This window comes from Pongo abelii, chromosome 10 (genome assembly GCF_028885655.2).
Source record: "Pongo abelii isolate AG06213 chromosome 10, NHGRI_mPonAbe1-v2.0_pri, whole genome shotgun sequence".
NCBI lineage: Eukaryota > Metazoa > Chordata > Mammalia > Primates > Hominidae > Pongo > Pongo abelii.
The window spans coordinates 64,930,317-64,950,706 of record NC_071995.2 but is presented as its reverse complement, the minus strand read 5'-3'; the positions used below and the strand labels follow the sequence as shown (position 1 = coordinate 64,950,706).

Genomic DNA, 20,390 nt, shown 5'->3' with positions numbered 1-20,390 from the left:
TCTCTGCAGATGGGACTCTGGAAGCCCCTTTTGTAATATGCATCAAAAGCCCTAAACTGTATTTCCCATTCTAGCAATTTGTCCTAAGGAAATAACCAGTTACAAGTATGATGATTTTGACACCAGAAAGTTTATCTCAGTATTGTTTGTAATACCTAAATACATAGAAGCAATATAAGTATCCATCAATAATAGATGGTAGTACAGTTTATCCACACAGTGGAATATTATGCACTTCGAAAATGATATCTAAAATTTATTCACATGAAGATCTATTTATGCTAGATTGTTAGGTCAAAAATGTAGAATATACCTAGGACCCAAATCTTGGTTCCTAATACCATTCTCCAATAAAAGAAACCAGGGCTCCTTGGAGAAATAGCTGATTCTAGTGCTGGCACAGGAAACATAGAGGATGAGGAGCATTTTTTTTTATTCCCACAAAGTAAGAAAGTCTTCAAAATCGAAAAATGCTGGGTATGGTGGCCCACGCTTCTAATCCCAGCACTTAGGGGGGCCAAGATGGGAGGATCGCTTGGGTCAGGAGTTCAAGACCAGCCTGGGCCACATGGTGGGATTCCATCTCTATAAAAAATGAGCCAGGTGTCGTGGTGTTTGCCTGTACTACTAGCTACTCAGGAGGCTGAGGTGGGAGGATCACTTGAGCCCAGAAGTTCCATGCTATAATGAGCCATGATTGTGCCACTGCACTCTAGTGTGGGTGACAGAGTGAGACCTGTCTAAGTAAATTAATAAATAAGCAAGCAAAATCCATGTATTTCATTCAAAGAGACACAAGAACCAACTGAAGAGCTCCCAATGACCAAAGATGGGGCAATCTGAGCAATGAAACAATTTTATAATCATAATCCAAGATATATAATAAATATTTATGAGTGTGTACTAAAATACATAATTGAATAAACAAATAAATGAGGACTAGAGACAAATCACCCAAGCAGAAAAGTTCCAGATAATTTATGCAGATACTGCACTTTCAAGGTGATGGAATATAAATCTCCACTTCTTAAGTGTGGTTTACACGTAGTGACTTCCTTCCAAAGAGTAGAGTATGGAAAGAGGAGAAAAATAAGTTTACAGTGAAGAAATCTGACATATACTCCCTCAGCCATGTGATCAAGGTCAATATCAACAGTGATAATTAATGTTGATAGTAGATGCTCTTAATGTGATGTGATGAAAATGGCACTTTACCTCTGTGGTCTTACTCTTCAGAACCTATGACCACAGTCTAATCATGAGACAAACATCTAACAAGTCCCAATGGAGGGACATTTGCAAAATGCCTGATCTGTAACCCTCAAAACTTCAAGGTCATCAAGTCATCAAGAACAAGAGAAGTCTAAGACACTGCCATAGCCAAGAGTCGCATAAGGAGACATGGTGACTAAGTACAGAGTGTAAAGCTGGATGAGACGCTGGAACAGAAAAAAAAAAAAATATATATATATATATACACACACATACACATATATATATATACATATATACACATATATACATATATACACATATATACATATACATATATACACATATATACATATATACACATATATACATATACATATATACACATATATACATATATATACATATATATTAGATTAAAGCTAAGAAAATCTGAATAAAGTATGGCCTCTGGTTAACAATAATGTATCAATATTGGTTATTTAATTATAATTGTGACAAGTCTGAGATCAAGGTGTTTGGCAGGTTTGGTTCCTTCTGAGAACCACAAAGGAAGGCTATGTTCCAGGCCTCTCTCCTTGGCTTATAGATGGCCATCTTCTCCTTGTGTCTTCATGTATCTTCTCTCCATATGTATCTGTATTGATATCCTCTTTTTAGGACACCAGTCATATTGGATTGGGAACTTTCCTAGTGACCGTATTTTAATTGAATTACCTCTTTAAAGACCCTATCTCAAATATGGTTATAGTCTGAGGTCCTGCACATTAGGGTTTCAACATATGAATTTTGTGGGGGACACAGTTCAGCCCTTGGCACCAGGTTTCTTACTATCAGAGAAAGAAGTTAAAAATAAGCAACAGAGGAAGGCTAGTCAGAGGTATCAGTGGGGACTCATGTTTAGTTTAATACATATATACAGATAGATAACAGAAATAAATATAGATATGTTATGTCAGCTAATATATATGCACATATTGCACAGCTCTGTATGCCAAGGAGGCCTTGATGCAGTGACATCCCAGTAGTAGTGACAAACATGCCTAGTGCCCAGATCGTTTCTAAATACCATTCTCTAATAAAAGGAGAAATAACTGCTTCTAGCACTGGGACAGGGAAAATAGGACATTATCCTGGGAGAAAATTTAAGGAGAAATGGGATATGTACATAGCCTCAATGTATCTTCTTCTCCTAAACATTTATTAATTGTGTGGTGGCTTTAACATCTTTCTACACTCATTTATATGCCTCTCTCCAAGAGGTGGAGCTCAATTCTCTGTCCCTTAAGTGTGTACTTAGTGATTCACTCTTCTAGAAAGAGAAACGGAGGAACTGTACAGTGGAGAAACCTGGCAGATACCACCTTAACCAGCTGATCAAGTTTAACATCTCCAGTGATAAATCCTGCTGATATCATCTATTCCTGGTATATTGAAATGAGAGGGTGATTTACCTCACCACACTCCGAAGTCTATAACCCCAGCCTATTAATGAAAATAGCAACAGTGAAAACCCCAATTGAGGGACCTCCAATGGAATACCTGATAATTTGCTTCAAAAGTTTCAAGGTCATAACAAAAAAGGAAAGACCAGAAGACACTAAATAGACCTGATGACTAATGCGACATGCTGTCCAGGAGTGGAAAAGGACATTGGTGGGAAAATTGGCAAAATCCAAAAAAAGCCGAGTTTGGTTAATAGTATTATAGCAATGTTAATTTCTTAGCTTTGATACTGTTACTTAAAATGGCAATATTAGAGGAAGCTGCTTGAAGGGCATATGGAAATTCTTTGTACTATCTGCACAACTAACTTGTAAATCCAAACTTATTTTAAAATAAATAGGTTTTAAAATGTAGGATATATAATAGCATTAATTCACTCGAAAGTTCTTCTGTGTGCTAAGAATACTCAATGAATAAAACAGGTAATATGCTTTCACTTGTAGAGTTTTCATTTTATCACCAATCGATCCTTTTTAGTTAGATAATGTAGTATAGGCCGGGTGCAGTGGCTCACGCCTGTAATCCCAGCACTTTGGGAGGCTGAGGCGGGTGGATCACTTGAGGTCAGGAGTTCAAGACCAACCTGGCCAACATGGAGGAACCCCGTCTCTAATAAAAATACAAATTTATCCGGGCATGGTGATGCACGCCTGTAATCCCAGCTACTGGAGAAGCTAAGGCAAGGGAATCTCTTGAACCTAGGAGGTGGAGGTTGCAGTGAGCCGAGATTGCACCACTGCACTCCAGCCTGGGCGACAAGAGTGAGACTCTGACTCAAAAAAAAAAAAAATAAGTAATATATACTATAATATATATTTTGTTTATAAGTTTCAGTTGGATGATAAATGGAAATATTTGGATGAAGGTGCTATTATTTAAAAGAGGAAGTATATAATTTAGATGAGAATATGGAGTTTTAGAGATAGAAAGGTCTTGCAGAGATTATCTCTTTTAAATCAGTGGTTCTCCGTGTGCACTTCAGGGCCTACGAACTGGTTAGAGGTGCAAATTTTCAGGCTGAAACCCAGTTTTAGCAAATTAAAAACTTTGTATATCAGGCTCAGCAATCTGTGTTTTAACAAGCCCTCAAGGTGATTCCACTGCTGCAGTCCCAGTATCCTCATAGGTGAAACAATAATAATACCAGCCTCTGATGGTTTATATATAATGTGTGTAATGCAAACCAATTTAGCAATTTGCATGACACATTTTCATTGTAAGTTGTTCATGAAAAGGTATCAATTAAGACTAGATATCACCACCCCCTTAAATGTCTTCATGGCTAACTCCTTCGTCTCCTTTGGGGCTTTGCTCAAGTGGCACTTTATCAATGAGGCCTTCTGCAGCCACCCTCTTTGCAAATGCAACTTGCCTTTCTTCCTTTAGTCCTTCTTCCTGGAACTTGCAATCTTCTTTTCTCCTCCCCTCCTTCCACCCCCACTGCCTTCCCCATAGCACGTATCTCCTTCTAATAAATTATATATTTTATATACTCATTATGTGCTTTTTAAATGTCTGTCTCCCTCTGCCAGATTGTAACTTATCAAGGGAAGGGAATCTCTGCATTCACTGATGCAAGTCAAGTGCTAAAATCAGTGCCTGGCACATAGTAGGCACTTAACAAATGTTTGTTCCACATCGAATGGTTGATATTACTGTCCGATGAAAGTGGATTACAAATTATTCTTTAGGCACTTTTGGAGTTCTGCATATTTAATTTGACTTAGGACAAGTTTCTTTAATTAGGCTGTGTTTTTGGTACTGACTGATGGTCTCCCCACCCCAGAACCACCAGCTTACTGGTGTGGTTGAGACAGGGATGGGGTCCCAGGACACTTGGCCACAACCAGACATTCATCTTTCTTCTAGGGATCTAGTCCTAAGTGGCTGGATTCTAGGATAAATTTCACACACAAAAGGACTGTGTAGCTAAAAGAGTTAGAAACTCATTTCTCTATACCATTTAGTACAAATGAATTTGTTTTCCCAAATATTGCTGAACTCTGCAGCAGTTTTTTATCGGTGAGAATGGCAGTTAAGATTTACAAAGTTGTTCTTAGAAGATGGAACCTAATAGCGATGTCATGAGGAAAAGAATTAGGAGAAGGGAAGAGATGAGACAGAAGGGATTTAGATGGACCAGGCAGATCCACTGATAGTGGGAAAATAAAAGTATGAGAGGTGATAAAGGCACAGTCCACATGAAGAGACAGCCTTGAAACCCAGTATGAGAAATGCAAACTCTGTGCAGGGGAGTCAGTGGAGAATTCTCAGAGAAATGTTGTAACAGCTGCAAACAAGATGGGTTTTGGCAGTATTTTTTAACAGTTTTGGGGGGTCGGAAAGAACTGTTGAAATCTGCTAAACAAGAGACCAGATTTTGAGTATGAAGTTTTGCTAGAGGAGCTGAGAAAGACCATATCCTTATTATTTAGGTTATCGATGGTGTGTGTGTGTGTCTGACACACTCTTTCTTTGGCTTGTCATTTAGTAGCTGATACAGAGTTACTCAGTGTTATTCAGTTTTGTCTACTTTTTTTTTCACATTTTTCCTAATATTTTATAGTGCTGCCTCTTTAATCTGTCATCCCTGGTGAGAACAGGAGTCTTCATAAGAAACCACTAATACCCGTGAGCATCAGAGCAGTAACAGAATTATATCCATACTTTGGTGATAGCATTTCTAAAAGCCTGCCTTCTCTATTATTTTGCTGAGCAGAATTTAAATTTTCCAGATGTCTCAAGGATAACCGTTGTGAGCATTGTGATTTACACTAAAAACAAACAACAACAACACGCCTCTCTAAGCTTTAGTTTCCTTGTCTTAAAATGGAGATGAGACATTGCCACCCAATTCACAGGTTGCTGCCAGGATCAAGTGAGATAATTCTTATGGGGTGCTGCCTCTGTGCCTGGCTAAGTAGTAAATCCTGAATGAATGATGGCTGCTAGAGTCATCATTACCATCATCATCCTCTGGCCTCTCCAGCTGTTTACCTCTGCCTGCTTTATCCTTTTCCTTCATAGCCTTTGCATAATCATAGTTTTTGTCTCACCTGGGTTGTATTTGTCCTTTTCACGCGTGTGACAAATGGTAGACACTCAATAAATATTGATAAAATGAATCTTTGAATACATTATTATTTTGTTCTTGTTTTAAATGAAAAGACATTCTCCATTTGTTGCTGGCTGAATGATTTCTTTGGATATATATGGTACAATTTCTATGTTTAAAAAATTTACTTCAGTATAACATTTCCCTTCTGATTTGGGTTGCAGCTATACACAACAAACTTTGGAATTTAAATATCTATGTGTGGCGTAGTCAAGCTATATAGCCTATTTTTAAAAGTCCTCATGTAGCTCTAATCGTAAACTTGAATAATTTTGCAAGTGTGCACAATAAAAATGGACTAAAAACAGAATATGTTTACTCATCAGAATCATGTTCCTTTCAGTATTCTAGGCCTGGATCATGTATGCAATTTATGAAATCATTCATCCAGCAGCAAATAGAGAATGTTTTTAATGAGAAGTCAAATCAGATTGAATTGTGGTCATGAAAGACGTTGAATATATTGAGTCATAGAAATTTGAACTCTATTGAGATGAAATATCATGTTTTGTGTTAAAAAAAGTAAATGTTTTCTGCCATTCATATTTTGTTCTTAAGTCCTATTTTACCATAGCTAAGAGCAAGGTAATATGATCAATAAGGAGAAAAATGAACAAATTCTGGTGGTGGTGTTTATACTTTTGTTATAAAAAGAGATTATTGTTTACTCTTTAATTGGGTCTCAAGCCATTTGTAAACAATACTGCATGTGATTTTTATTTATAATCTCAAGTTATAAAACTCTTGACATTTATAATGGAGAAACTTAGTGCTTTAATGACATAATCTATTTATATTTATATTTTACCAGGATCTCTGATAACCTCAAAATATAAGATCCAAAGAATACTTTTCAGTCTTCCTCTTGTTTAGTCTCTCACCAGCATTCTATCTGATGGCCACTCCCTTCTTGAAACTGGCTCTTCTCTTGACTCTGGCACATGGTTTTCCCTCAAATGTTCTGGCTGCTCCTTCTCTGACTGCTCTGCTCAGCTGTTCATCTGGCAGTCCCTCAAGGCTCTATCCCGGTGCTTCTTTCTTTTCCCCTTCCCTCCTCTGACCTTTCTTTCCTTCCCTGCTTCTTCACTGCCCTCTCCTCTTCTCACTTTCCACTCTTTCTAAAGCATCTTGTCTATGCCTCAATCTATCATCAATTTCGTGCAATATGCTATTAATTTCAAAATTAGAATCTTCAGCTTAGGTATCTCCTCTGAACACCAAACTTGACTATCCAAATGTCTTCCCTTTGCCTCTAGGGTGCCTCCATTGCCAATTTAAAACCCTCTTCCTCATCATCACTGTCCATCAGGTCTGTAACCTAGAAACCTAGGAGACAACCTGATAACACCTCTCTTTTACTTACCCTTTCAAGTCTACCCAGTCACCTGTTTATGTTACTCCCTGATGGCTGTCAAACCTGTCCAAGTCTCTTCTTCACTTATGTACCTCTCCAGATACGCAAGGCTAAGCCAGCAGAGTCTTGCAAGTGGACTACAACTAGGATTGCTGTTAGGGACTAGAATAATCTCCCGACTAGTTTTTCACATCCTCACTTAACCATTGTCCACATTGCAGCCAGAGCAATCTTTTTAAACAGTAATTTGATTGTGTACTGTTCCCCTTTTTAAGTAAAAATCCTTAACAAGGCCACACGTTCCTGTATGGTCTGGCTCCCACTGACCCCTCCAACCTCATGTCACAAGATGTTTCTCCCCATGGTCTCTGTTACAGCCACATGTTCATTCTTTCTGTTCTCGGAAATGTGCCCTGTTGCCTCCTGCCACAGGGCTGCTATTTGCTCTGCCTGAAATGTTCTTCTTATTCCCCAGCCCATACTTCACTCCGCTTAGTTAACTACTTCTCATCCTTAAGTTCTCAGTTTAAATCCTCAAAGAAATTAATACCACTTAAATATTGTTAATATCAGTAAAATATTACTATATCACAAGATTTTATATTCTGTTATTAATACAGTTGAGTCTTCATTATGTTTTTATCAGACTTCATAGCATTTAACACAGATAAAATTCAGCCTTATTTATAAGTTTATTTGATTAAGATTTGCGGAACTATAAGCTCTTTGACAGTGAGATCATGATTTTTTGTTCATTGTTTTCCTTCCATTGCCTAAAATGGTGCTTGTATAAAGTAGATCTAGATAAATGAAGGTCACATGACTAAATGAAAGCCAAAAATATTAAAACATTTGCAGATTTGTCTTCCAGATGGCAGATTTGAGCTGGTTGATCTTTCGTTGCAACACATCATAGCACTTTCTTCAGAAGCAGCTTTTATCCTATAGGATGAATGTAATGACCAACCTATACATTGGCCACTGTCTCAAATATATAGAAATGAATGACCATGTACTTTTTAATATTCAATAGTTTTTTCCTAATAAATGTAATAAAATTGAATATTAATGTTTCAAATTTTTGGCTATAACCTGGTTTACCTTGTGATGTAGTATTGACACACACAGACACACGCACACATGCACAAACTTTAGGAATTAATATTTTCCATTGCTACATGCAGTATATTCTACTGGTTTCTATTCTGTTATCTTCTGATCTTTTCTATTTTATGCTATTCTATTTTATTTATTAATATAGGTTAGAACTCATTTAATCTCACAGCTGTGAAAAATTTATTTTAGAAAATATTTTAGGGCTGTGACTTTTAATAGATATAAATGTTAAAACTGAGTAATAAATTGATTAAAAGTAGATATAGGTTTTCTAATTTAAAAATATTATTTTGACTACAAAAACAATGTTTTTGAGGGGCTAGAATACTTATTTAGAATATAGGAAAGTTAATACACTAAACTGTATTACAATTGTAAATTGTACATTAGTATAAATTGTACACTAGCTAGCATTTTGAAATACTAATTTTGAGAACTATTAGCTGTTTTGGAATTCCGTTTATTTTTGTATCTAAAATCATGGAGTGCAACATGGTCATTAAATTTGGCTTTCAGTCTATAAGTCAGGAAGATCACAAAGTTTTTGATAATTATTTGATGGAGTTTTGAATAGAGGAAAACAAATATGAGAGTGGGAACATTGAAAGGAAGTAGTGGCCGGGCGTGGTGGCTCACGCCTATAATCCCAGCACTATGGGAGGCCAAAATGGGCGGATCACGAGGTCAGGAGATTGAGACCATCCTGGCTAACATGGTGAAACCCCATCTCTACTGAAAATACAAAAATACAAAAAATTAGCCGGGCGTGGTGGCGGGTGCCTGTAATCCCAGCTACTCGGTGGGGGGAGGGGGCGCTGAGGCAGGAGAATGGCATGAAACTGGGAGGCGCAGCTTGCAGTGAGCCGAGATCACGCCACTGCACTCCAGCCTGGGCGACTGAGTGACACTCCGTCTCAAAAAAAAAAAAAAAAAAAAGGAAGTAGCGTGCAATGTTATCAGTTCATAATCTTAGATTTATAGCCAACTTTTGAGGGGTGCTTAAAACACCAGATCAGTGATATGCCATGGCCCATCAGAAAGAAGAGGGTGATTACTTTTAATGCACTTTTATGTCTACTTTTTAAAATAAGACAATTTGTCATCAAGACAGTTTAATAAGACAAATCATTCTTTTAGAAAAGATTTTAAAAGAAAGAGAAAATAGATACTTTTTTAATTCATCTGTAATTCATCCTTTATCTATTTCCTGTGACCATTAGTTGTTGGGCCTGCCAAGTCTCATCTTAGCCACAGATTTGTATTCACATCATGCAGGCTATCGGAGCTAATTATACACAGACCTCTCATTTGACTTCTCAGCTTAGTTGTTCAGAGTAAAACTGCAGAATAATGGCTTACTCCCAATCAGAAGAATGACACCTTTATAGAAAACTCTCAAAATTTTTTCTCTAGGAATCAGGTGCAACTAGGTTAACATACATCCCTCTGCCCAACAGCTTCTTTTTTTTAATAGTGAATAATCGAAAATTATTATATAGGATTCCCATAATGTGTTCGAGTTATTTTCTTAAGTATCCGAAGCTTCATGTACAAAACATCTTCAACAAAATTTCAGCAATTGCTTGCTTTTTGATTAGTTTAAATTAGTTTTATTAGGTAATTTGGTAGGAAAAATGGGAAATAATGGCTAATTGGAGGTAAGGTTCTTTTGCTCCTTAATTTCTTCTCTGTTTCAGTTCCACTATATGCTTTTAGTTTAGACTTTTAGCTGTAACACATCTTTAGTAATTTATAACCAAGATTCTCTAACATTGGTTTAAAATGAGAGTGAAAGGAGGTGTAAAATAAAACTCTACAATTTGTTTGACATACAACAAATTTCATAAAATAAAATTCTACAACTTCATTTTTCTGTGGTAGGAAGTTAGGAATTTGTTCCTAATGCAAATCGAAGAAAAGATAGAATCTCTGTAGGGGTCTTTCTTTTCTCTTTCTTTCTCTTCTTCCATTTACCTATGTATCCTTCGGAACCCAGCTCAAAGCCTCCATCCGAAGTTTTCTTCATTTTCCCAGGTAAAGTTAGTCCTTCCTTGCCTCATGTTTCCTGTGTGCCATATTTATTCCTCTGTTCCTGCATCCTGCCTTACAGTAGCTCATCTTGCCACATATCTGTCTCCCGTCCTTGGACTCTGAGCTTCTTCAAGACAGAAGAAGCAGCTCATAATCTTCTATGAGCCAGCCCATGAGCTTCATCACTCATTCATCTTGAGTATCTTTTTGTATAACACAGTCCTTAAGACACAGTATCTTCCCAATAACATCTGATGACTGAATAATAAATTTCCATGTTAAGAATTCTGAAGCATATTCGTGCCTCAGCTCATTTAGCTAAATGAAGTGGAGAAGAATGAACAGAAGAAAGAACAAATGGATATCTAACAAACTCAGTGTCTGAGAAGGTTGCTAAAAAATATTTAAGGAGGGACTCTAAAAGTCCATGCTCCTCCAGAAGGATATATAATGGCAGTTTAAAGTATTAAAATATTTCTAGTAAATTAAAATTAAATCATTCTTTGAATGTAAACTTTCTTTAAACCCTGGCCTTGGAAATAAACACATCATCCGGTTTTAGGTTTTCAGCTTTCTCTGCTACAGTGGGAACAGCTTGTATATCTTGATGTGATCTGACATGCCGAGCAGATGAACCCACTTTATAAAGGAGTCTGATAAGCAGCGAGGTCCTGCATCCTCAAGGATGGCTCTGAAAATAACTAAATATGTGATGGAGGAGGCAGGAAAAAGATAGTGCAGGAGCAACTCCCCTTCATGCACTGGAAGATGGTTCCTTCATTTCAGCTGCAAATGTTGCTTAAAGAGCCTGTCACTATTTGTGGTTTTGTGTCTTGTACTTGGTTATTGATCAGGTTGGTAAATCTAAGGAATCCTGCAGAAATAGCCTGTCGCAGGAGAAGTTTTACTGTTGAAAAGATGCTGAACAGTGGCTAAAATTTTGGTTAGAATTCTTGTTCACAATGCCTCGTTGATGGTATTGCGGAAGCAGCCATCAAATCAGAGCATTAATCTTTTCTATGCCAGAAGTCACCCATCTGCCACCTGCTCAGAAGAGTACAAAAATTATTGTCACATCCACAAGCTAAACACATGAAGCAGCATGTACCGTATCAACTGTTTTCATCTCCTTCAAAGTTCTTACTCTTTTTACATATTCTCTCCCACCAGCATTCGGGATTAATCAGCAACAATCACAGTGATTAAGGAGAAACCAAGGGACTGGAAAATGAGCGTCATCTTCTAAATAGTTTCACATTTATAATGTAAGGGCTGAGCATATCCTTATGGCTACTATGATGAGAGGGGTCTGGGAGGGATGATTAATATGCAGACCACACCAGTCCTCATTCAGTAGATCTTACAGGAAGTAGAAGTAGAATCTCTGGGAACAGGATGATTCATCACCATATGTGGGCTGAAAGGGGACAGGTGAAAGTATTTGCTACCTACACTTTCAGCAGAAAGCGCCAGCCATTGTATGATAAAAGCGAGGAGATGAGCTTCCTGTCTGCCTCTCTCTAAGTGCGGAGATGAGCTTCCTGCCTCCCTCAGGTGATGGGGATATGGGGATGAGAACTTCTGCTTAGCACGTTTTTTTTTTTTTTTTTTTTTTCAGAAGGAGTTTTGCTCTTGTTGCCTAGGCTGGAGTGCAGTGGTGTGATGTTGGCTCACCGCAACCTCTGCCTCCTGGGGTCGAGCAATTCTCCTGCCTCAGCCTCCCAAGTAGCTGGGATTACAGGTGCCAACCACCACATCTGGCTAATTTTTTTTTACTTTTAGTAGAGACAGCGTTTCATCATGTTGGCCAGCTGGTCTTGAACCCCTGGCTTCAGGTGATCCACCCACCTCTGTCTCCCAAAGTGCTGGGATTACAGGCATAAACCACCATGGCCAGCCCAAGCATTGGTTTTTAAAGGGACATATTGACAACACCTGGGATGTGTTTGCAGCACAGCCTTCCAAACCTACTGACAAAGAAGCTCTGGCAAGGGGGCCCTGCAATCTGTGTTTTAGCCAGTCTTCCATTCTGATGCTAGCTAAAATTTGAGAATAACTATATTAAAGTATATGAAGAATAATACACTCCTGGTACCACTGTTTGAAAGTCATTGTAATATATTTAGCTTAACTCTTGTTTAAAATTGATGTTCATCATTTAGGGAATATATTTGAATATATTTGTAATAGAAAAATGTCAATATTTAGAACCACAACTGCTACCTAGGGATTGTTGATCATTTTTAAGGAAAGTCTGCAATCTCAGGACCTCTACTGGGTTTAGGTTATCTAAAGCTGGGCCTGGAATTGATCTGATAAGACAGGCCTGGAGAGAAGTGAATTGCCCTAAATAAAAGAGTAAAATAATTTAGAATTTTCTTGCACATTGTGGGAAGTGGAGGGGGAAAGAAGAGCAAGCAAATAGTGAGGGACCCAGGTGGAATGGCCATGTCAGAATTCTTGAAAAGGAAAGAAATAGAAAGGTCTTTTAAGAAAACGTTTAGTTGTTGACTGGGCAGTAACCTCTCTTGCTCACCAGCAAGCTTAGTGCTAAGTGCAAGAGCTGTAAATAACTGTGTAGCAGGAAGAAGGAAGGGGAGGAATTGAGGAATTGGGCATTTGAGCCTTTGCTGAGGTTCATGAAAAGAACAGCTGCTCAGTGTTGAGCTATGGATGAGAATTTAGCAGAAGTGGGAAATAGAGGCCACAGCAGCTGAGACTCCAACATTTGCTAAAATATTGAGGAGGATATTGGATTTTTTCATAGGATGCGGAATGGAGATTTGAGCCAAACTTCTCCTTTAAAGGATTCCATGGTTGACGAGGACACCTGGGCTCAGATATACTTTAGATATTTGTCTTCCCAAATCTCGTGTTGAAATGTAATCCCCAGTGTGAGAGGTGGGAACTGATGGGAGGTGTGTGGGTCATGGGAGCAGATCCCTCATGGCTTGGCAGTCCTTGCAATAGTAAGTGAGTTCTCACAAGATGTGGTTGTTTCAAAGTATGTGGCACCTCCCACCCCCTCCCACTCTCCTGCTTCCGCTCTTGCCATGTGAGAGGACTTCTCCCCTTGCTATGATTGTAAGCTTCCTGAGGCCTGCCCAGAAGCTGCGCAGATGGCAGCACCATGCTTCCTGCACAGGCTGCCAAATCGTGAGCCAATTAAACACTCTTTTCTTCATAAATTACTCAGCCTCAGATAATTCTTTATAGCAACACAGGAACAGGTTAGTGCAGGCTCTGTGTTTATTACAGCAGTTACATAAATGTTTTTTAGTGAAACTAAAAAACTACCTGTTGGGTACTGTGCTTATTAACTGGGTGACAAAATAATCTGTACACCAAACCGCCATGACACACAATTTACCTATATAACAACCCTGCACATGGACTCCTGAACCTAACATAAAGGTTTTTTTAAAAAGTAAATAAGATATTAAAAAAAGAAAACAAAAGAGAATGGCAATTCCATATTAAAAACCTGCATAATTTAGGCTGGGCATGGTGGCTCACACCTGTAATCCCAGCACTTTGGGAGGCCAAGGTGGGTGGGTCACATGAGGCCGGGAGTTTGAGACCAGCCTGGCCAACAAGACAAAACCCTGTCTCTACTAAAAATACAAAAATTAGCTGGGCGTGGTGGCACATGCCTGTAATCCCAGCTACTCGGGAGGCTGAGGCACAAGAATTGCCTGAACCTGGGTGGCGGAGGTTGCAGTGAGCCAAGATCGTGCCACTGTACTCTAGCCTGGGCAACAAAGTGAGACTCTGTCTCAAAAAACAAAACAAAGCAAACAAACAAAACACCTGCATAATTTACCTTTTAAACTTTTGGTGAGGAAAGGGTGTGAAATGGCCCAGTAGCAGTCCTCTGAGTGACTTCCTGGGCTCTGCATTACATCAGGCTGTTCCCTTTCCCTTTCAGACCTTATGTGTTACCTTCCTGTTTTCACCCCTACCCTCTTTCCATCAGCTCCTCAGGATGCAGGACTTTCTCACACATCTCAGAGTTCCTTAAGTGCCTTCTTTCCCTCAGAATGGCACCCCCACCTCCCCACCCCCACTTTTTCTTCACTGCTGCAGTGAATATACTGGCATTCTGTTCAGCAAAGTGCCCTATCAAAAATGTAAAATGCTCTAACTAAGGTGGATCAGTATTCTATCAACTTGAATTTCAAGCCATATGTCACATTTACTTAAAAGGACATATAACCTTTTACACTGAAAAGATAGACTTTTTGTAGCAGCCTCAGGATCAGGCTATCAGTCACGCTGTAACTCTATAAAGGAGGAAACCAAGTCATGCACAAGTCACAGAATCATAGCGTATGAGAGCTGGGAGGACCTGTGAGATTATAGAGTCCCTTTATTAGCAGATCAAAAGCCTGAAGGGTAAATGAGATACCCCAGCTAAAATGAGTACTGTTTCACAACACAACAACCTCTGAAAGTCCTTCCTGTCAACAACATTAGAGAAAGGCATCAGATCCTGTACCCACTGAAGTTTTATTTGGAAAAATTCGTGCTAATGTAAGTCATTATAGTAACCTTTGCAAACCCTGGCAGTTACAATTATTGATTATTTCAGGACATCGGTGAAAGATTGGAGATGATAGATTTAAAGAATATTGTTTTTTCTTACCTGGGTCAAGTGAATCTTAAGAAAATACTTAACCTATGAGGATGTTATATAGGACTCTGCTGCCTGCTTCTGACTGATACAGAGGGAACTTAGCAACTAAGAATATATTGAGTCAAACATATTGAATCAAATTCTCACACCGTTGTAGTACATTCTTAGTTACATTGCATTTTTAGGGACCACAGGACATCCTTTTAATTAAAAAACAAACACACCTGAAAACTTTCCAACTATTCTATGGTCCAGAGATTTAAAAGATTATTGTGGTACCTATCAAATGAAATTTCACAAGCAGAATGATCTGTAAATGTACTTACTGCAATGCTGCTTTCCTTGAAAAAATTGAATAGAGGCATGCATACTGCCTTTCTTTCCTTTTGTGTTTGTTATCAACTGAAGCAATTTCACAGAAAAGAGAAACATGAAACTGTATTTTTAATGCCGTCTTTTAAATAAGGATGTCTTTAGTGCCTATATCCATTTAAATAGAAAAAAATTAATTTATAAATATCAGTTATGTTGTTACATACACTGTAGTTGCCCACATCACTCAAATATCCTCTCAACAGAAACTTCTTCCTTGACAGTGCTCTCTCTGCTCATCCCAAGTGGGCATTTGTTCCTGGAATTTCTCAAGCTTTCCCATCTCTGGCTCTCTGGAGAGGTGCTAGGACCCCTGCTGTTCAAGACCCTTACTACATATAAGCTGCACCATTCTTTCTTTGGGTTAACCCCTTCAGCTGAGGAGTTAACCAGAAAAATTCAAGATTAGTTCATTAGAAGATGAGGATTAGAAGATGAATAGATTCTAGATAAGATTAGAAGACAAAATTAGCAACACAGGAATCTCCCAAATTTTTACATTTGTGCCTCTTTTAATCCACTGGGGCTATGAGAATACTGCAGACTGGGTGGCTTAAACAACCAATATTTAACTCTCAACAGTTCTGGAGCCTGGAAAGTCCAAGATCAATGTGGCAGCAGATGCAGTGTTTGGTGAGGGCCCGCCTTCTGGTTTGCAGATGGCCGTCTTCTCCTATCCTCACAGAGTAGAGACCGGAGAGAGAAGTAGCAAGCTCTCTGCTGTTTCTTCTTATAAAGGCACAGTCCTATTCACGAGGGTTCTACTCTCATGACCTGATCACCTCCCAAAAGCTCCGCCTCCTAATACCATGCCATTAGGGGTTAGGATTTCAACGTATGAATTTTGAGGGGACACAAACATGCAGTCCATTACACTGCCCCCTCTTTACCAAGTCACAGGCTCACAATGCACCACTTACAATTGAAGTCTTCAGTATCATAGCACATACTGCTTATTCTGAAACGCCCTTCCTCCCAACTAACCAGTGCTGCATGAAGTGAAGGATGTCAGGTGCGATTAGTAACAGATGCTCTGAGATATCACACCCACAGACTATTTAAAATATACCTTATTGTTCAGTTCACGTGTAAAGTCAAAGTTAGGGTGCCCCTTTACTGACCTTGGTCATTTGTATATATGGGAGAGGAAGTGGATCAAAGAAAGTGGGAAGAACAGAAGTAGCAATGTTATGCTTGGCAGTCATCTACACACAAATGTAGTTTTGTGAATGAAGAAAACCTCACATTACTTAGCATAAGTGAAGACACTGGGCAGCCAGGAAAAAAAAATAAGAACAGAAAAATTGAAAAGGGATGGGAAAAGAAAGAAAAACCACTTAATTTGGAATTCATCTCTGATCCTCTAGTGGCTGCCACAACTAGCTTGGAGACCTTGCATAAATTCCTCAACGTTGATGGAATGCATTTATCTTATCAGAAAACAATGAACGCAACAATACCTATCTATAGTCATTGTGAGGATTAAATGAATTAGTGCGTGCAGAGCACCTAGAACTGTGCCTGTAAGTGCTCTATGAAAGCTAGCAGATATGATAACATTCCCTGCTTTCAGAGTAGAAATTCTGTTTTATTGATTCCTCTATGGGTAGTGCCTGCAACAGGGCCTAGGTTAAGATGTGACATGTAGTTAATTTTCAATAAATGTTTGCTGTGCAATTGGATGAATGTCAAAGCTGAAGAGATCTGATAAATTTACAGATATGGATTGTAAACAATCCTCCACTGAATAGTACTAGATATTTCAGAACAATGAATAATTCAGGAGGATCATGATTATGTTACTGGCTGCCATTTAATTGTACATCCTTTTAATTATCAGTATATTTATGATCCTGTTTTGGATATCTCAGGGGTGATATGAAATGAAAATCAAAAGGTGGGAAGATGTAATGGGAAGGAAGAAATGAGCAAGGATTTTCAGGCATCAAATGACATCTGTAGCAGCTCCTCACGGTAAAGCCACATGAGTTGAAGGAATGTATAGCTTTGAAGTAGAGAAAGCTTTAGGGGACCAGCTCTTTTGTGGATTAGATTTATGCTGTGTAGCTCAGGACCAAAGCACAGCATTAACTGGAGACAAGATTTAGATTCATTGTAAAGAAGACATTTCAGAAATGGCAACAGTGACCTTATAAAAGGGGTGAGTCATTGGAACTGTTAAACAGAGACTAAATAACCACATGTCATTCATGCTATTGATAAGATTCCAGTGTGTCCTAGAAGACTGAAATTGTAACCTCCATGGGGTGTTTCAATACTGATTTTTAAGGTGGGGAAATGAATCTACAGATTTGGGTTACAGTCTAGGCTCTGCCACTTAGGAAGTGTAACCCTGGGCAAGTCACTGCTCTCAGGGCCTCTTAAACCACCTGCCCTGAATGGAGTTTTTTTTTTTTTTAATCACATGAATTAATGTACAGTCTCATTGAACATGTTGTTAAGGCCTACTTGCTTTTACTATTTTTCATTTCCTGCACATTCATCAAGTGCTCTATTCGTTGGAGATTGTGTTTAGCATTGTGATTTATTTTAATAAAATGCATATTGTTTTCTTTAGGAGCTTTTTTGATGGAAATTCTTATTCAACTAAAAAAACTGATATCAGAAATGGAAAATTTTACTAAATAAAATATATTAAATTTATAGCTAACTTTTTTCCACAAAGAATTTAAAGCAGGTTATTTTTCTGATGAAAACACACCCTGTAGGGTTATTAGAAGACATTCTCCTGTTGAATTTTAGATTGTTGGAATTTAGTGGGTGAAATTTATGAACCGTTACTCATGCTGATAAGGACAAGATTCTCATCAAAACTTTCTATAATTTGCTTTTTAACTTTGTAGAAAATGAATCAATAGTCTGTGATGACCTGATGATTTTCCTGCTTTCAAGGACCATTCAAATAGCTTGGATTAATTTTGCTAGAAAATCCTCAAGCAGTTAATTTTTAATAGAAACTAATGAGAATTTTATCCTGAAAACCATGTTCTTTCATTTTAATACATAGTATATGGTTGGCTGCCTTTACTGATGCACTGCCACCTTTAGGAGAATAATATCAAGAAGCAGTCTACAAGGTGCTGATTGGTATAATTTTGTCATTCTTTTGGGCATAGGTGGCCGTGACTAGGTTGGGAGTGCAGTGGGGTTTGGAGGAAAGGAAAGGGATCAGATAGTAACACTCACTAAGCGCACCTACTATATGCCAGAATTCTCATTTAATTTCACAGTGCATATTATCCCTATTATCTTGGTGATGAGATTGAAGTTCTAAGAAGTTGATTGACATGCCCAAGATCCCAAATTTAATAAGCAATAGGAGTGTGATGTGTATCTTCATTTCTGTTATTTGAATGACCAGTGCCTCTTGCTGGCATGGGCCTCCTCTCACCATGATGAGCTCCAAACGCACACACATGTACACAGGTTGTTATCATTGTTATCCTCACCTTTGTTGTGGTGCCATTGAAGAGATGATTAAAAAAAAACGTAAAAGGTATACATAGTCTGATTTTTTTCTACTAATGAGATTTTGCTGTTTCATATTATACCTTTCAGAAATTAACTATATAATTTCTAAATACAATATAACTAAATACAATAAATTAACTATATAATTTCTAAATACAATATAAATAAATTATATTGTATTTTTTGAAAGATATCAAGAAAACAAAAGAAATGTTAGTCTCTTGTAACCATATGGCATCTTGTTTCACTTTATTATAGTGAAAAGAGGTAGTGTTATATGCACATTTTGTTTTTTATAAAGGCATCTAAAAATAACATTGGAGAATGTATACTGGTATTTTTGAAGTTTTTGAATGAAGTATAGTTACAGTTTTAATGAGAGAGAGTGGAATACATTTGTGAACTCTAAGTTATTTCCCTTGATACCTAGAGAACTCCATGGTTTCATGGGAAATACTTTTTTTTTTTTTGGCAGACGAAATCTTTAATGTTTTTAAGTAAAAGATGGCATGACTCTTTTGTAGCTAGAATGAAAATTATGCTGAATGGACTCTTTCTACAGCCCATGCCCCAGTTGGAATGATAGCATACAGGATGTAAATTGTGTATGTCTCACTCTTGGCTCTGACCTCAGGGCCTAACTTTTACTTAGTTACTGTGTTTGCCAGGATATGTATTGAATTTATCTAGTTTTATATACTTACCTCTCCTGCTACTTTGATAACAATTTGAGGGCAGGAACGTATTCATTTTTAGATCCCTAGAGCCTAGGATGTACAGAGTCTCTAATAAATGTTTGTTGATTAACTGTTTTTGTTTTTGAGACAGGGTATTGCTCTGTCGCCCAGGCTAGTGTGCTGTGATGTGATCGTAGCTCACTGCAGCCCTGAACTCCTGGTCTCGATCCTCCACCTCAGCCTCCCCAAAGTGCCAGGATTACAGGCATGAGCCACCATGCCCAGCCAATTAACTGTATCACACCTGATGACTTATTCCCATCTTCTCAGATAAAGCTGGTCTTAACTAAGGGAACTGCTCTGAGCTTTGGAACTAGTATAGGGCAGATGAATTTCAAAGTCTCTACCTCTCCTGTGATTTGATCTACCAACTTGCCTCTGATACCTCCACTATACCCCCTTTTTCCTCCAGCTGCTTTACCTGCTCCCTGGTGTTGAAATTCTGCTTTCTCTCTCTCTTTTGTTTTTTTCTTTTGAGACAGAGTCTTGCTCTGTTGCCCAGGTGGGAGTGCAATGGCACCATCTTGGCTCACTGTAGCCTCCACCTCCCAGATTCAAGCAATTCTCCTGCCTCAGCCTCCAGAGTAGCTGGGACTACAGGCGTGCACCACCACGCCTGGCTAATTTTTGTATTTTTAGTGGAGATGGGGTTTCACCATGTTGGCCAGGATGGTCTTGATCTCCTGACCTCGTGATCTGCCCGCCTTAGCCTCCCAAAGTGCTGGGATTACAGGCATGAGCCACCATGCCTGGCCTGAAACTCTGCTTTCTCTGGAAGATACCGCTTCTCTGGCAAACCTTTCTAGTGGAGGCCCTGCC

General features: G+C 38.5%; 1 protein-coding gene and 1 long non-coding RNA gene across 18 annotated transcripts in view; both read left to right on the top strand.

Annotated features, from left to right (window-relative positions):
* GRIP1 (glutamate receptor interacting protein 1) overlaps positions 1-20,390 on the top strand; it is an 852,850-nt gene that overhangs the window by 239,520 nt on the left and 592,940 nt on the right. The gene's annotated exons all lie outside the window — the stretch shown is intronic.
* The window catches only part of LOC129049148 (uncharacterized), a 55,046-nt gene that overhangs the window by 26,499 nt on the left and 8,157 nt on the right, over positions 1-20,390 (top strand). Inside the window, exon 1 of one of the 4 annotated variants that reach the window (XR_010135792.1) lies at positions 8,564-11,599. The exons of the other annotated variants lie outside the window; for them this stretch is intronic. This is a non-coding gene — a long non-coding RNA (uncharacterized LOC129049148). Of the gene's footprint in view, positions 1-8,563; positions 11,600-20,390 lie in introns of those variants that run through there. 4 annotated transcript variants of the gene reach the window in all.